Source organism: Gadus morhua, chromosome 1 (assembly GCF_902167405.1).
Source record: "Gadus morhua chromosome 1, gadMor3.0, whole genome shotgun sequence".
Taxonomy (NCBI): Eukaryota; Metazoa; Chordata; class Actinopteri; order Gadiformes; family Gadidae; genus Gadus; species Gadus morhua.
This window is the reverse complement of record NC_044048.1, coordinates 8,597,467-8,599,966: the sequence shown is the minus strand read 5'-3', so window position 1 is coordinate 8,599,966 and position 2,500 is coordinate 8,597,467.

The following is a 2,500-nucleotide window of genomic DNA, read 5'->3' as shown; positions in this document are numbered from 1 at the left end:
GTGTGTGTGTGTATGTGTGTGTGTGTGTGTGTGTGTGTGTGTGTGTGTGTGTGTGTGTGTGTGTGTGTGTGTGTGTGTGTGTGTGTGTGTGTGTGTGTGTGTGTTTTTGTGTGTGTGTGTGTGCCTGTTTGTGCACTTGCGTATGCATGTGTGTGAGTGTGTGTTAGCTCCTGTCTGTGTGTGTCTCTGTGTGTGTGTGTGTGTGTGTGTGTGTGTGTGTGTGTGTGTGTGTGTGTGTGTGTGTGTGTGTGTGTGTGTGTGTGTGTGTGTGTGTGTGTGTGTGTGTGTGTGTGTGTGTGTGTGTGTGTGTGTGAATGCATGTGCGTGTAGTTTACCATGTTGGAGGTCTGAGTTGAGTTTATTGTGGACAGCATTACCATCAACATGTCATCTGACTGCAGCTATGGTTCCACATCCACAACGCTAACAAGCTGCTTGCATGCCAGTGTGTTCCTGCTACGGGTCAGTCCCTGTTCCGGCCACAAGGTGTCAGCTTTTTCCACAACAAAGCACCCGGCGTCAAGCCAGCAGAGGCTTTATTTTCCACTTTAGTGGCCGTGCTGTGGTGTGTCACCGAAACACGAGATGGGATGCAATGAAAATAGGGCATGAATGTGCTAGCCACATACTGGGCTTAATGAAGTCACCCCTGTCAGTACATTAGGGAACAAAGCCTGCAGAGCGAAAACCATCGAAGGACCTATTTTCAAGCGCTCGTAAAAATAAAAAATAAAGATAAGATATGAACGGTGGACATCCTCAATTGGAGGAGAGCCGGGTGGTGGTTGTCAAGGAGCAAATTCATCTTCCAAGCAACTGGGTTTTTATGGTCAAGCGTCCCCACGGCACGACGTCGTAATATGACGTGTAAAGAAAGGGGTTCGATAAGCAATTCTCCATTTGTCATATTTAGGGGATAAAATAATGATCACTTGCTGTAATTCGCCAAGTTGCTCTGAGTGTTGTGAGCAAAACGCGGATGAAGATGAATGGTGATCATGCATGACTTGGCGTAGCTCAGACCGTCGCACCATCGTACTGTGTGGAAGCTTTATCAATACCCATGAGCATATTAACGTCCCAAGCATACCCAGTAGCCGCTTTTTATGCTACTGGTATCACAAAGCGATCCAACTGTCTTCACTCGCCTGCTGGAAATGAATAACCCTTAGGTTCTCTAGCCACAAAAGCATGCTGCAAAATAATTAATTGTTTCAATTAATCAGTTGGTCAATTTCTTAGGCATCGAGCTTCGCCCAAGCCTGTGCGCACTCTCTCTCTCTCTCTCTCTCTCTCTCTCTCTCTCTCTCCAGCCCCCCCCCCCCCCCCCCCCCCCTCTCTCTCTCTCTCTCTCTCTCTCTCTCTCTCTCTCTCTCTCTCTCTCTCTCTCTCTCTCTCTCTCTCTCTCTCTCTCTCTCTCTCTTTGTCTCTCTCTCTCTCTCTCTGGAGGAGGCCACATGATTTATTACTTCTGTGTATGCTGCATACATATACACAAAATCTGCACAGACACATGCAAACAAGCACACACTCACACACAAACACACACCCACACCCCCACACACACACACACACACACACACACACACACACACACACACACACACACACACACACACACACACACACACACACACACACACACACACACACACACACACAAACACACACACACCCACACACACAAACACGCACCCACACGCACCCCCACACACACACACACACACACACACACACACACACACACACACACACACACACACACACACACACACACACACACACACACACACACACACACACACACACACACACACACAAAAAACTCAACGAAAACAAACGTAAAACGGGCACCTCCAATACGACATCACAGGGAATGTTCCCACGTGTGTGCACACATGCACGTCTGCACACGAGCCACAAGGATGACAAAGGAAGCAGCAGACGTGGGAGCAGAGTGGGGGGCGGGATGATCTGCTGCACACACAGAGGTGGACCAGAGCCGTGGTGTCCTGCCATGTAGCCAGATGCCCTGACCCTTACTGGGAACAACACGCACACACACACACACACACACCCTCCTTCCCCAAAGCCACACCAGAGGGCAGGCGACATACATGCATTTGCACAGTAAGGACCGGCTCCCCAAAGACCCACACCACAGGCTCACAACGCCCTCCAACACACACACACAGCCACTCCAAAAGACACACACACCCACCCAAACACACGCGCACAAGTGGCTCACATGCACAGCCAGACACGATCCCGAAAGCCACAGCGCGCGGGCCTGATGCGCGCATCGCCAAGTGCAGCGTCTTGTTGTTAGCGTGTTGTTCCCGCGCGATGGTTTGTGGGCCTGTCGGCGGCCCTGATCGATGGTCTCTTACTGCTTCCCCAGGATTATCGGTCGAGTTCACTAGGAGGGGAAGGCCATTCATCACCGCACGCAGGAGAGGAGGAGAGGGAGAGAGCGAGAGTGGAGGGGCTTGTGAGGGAG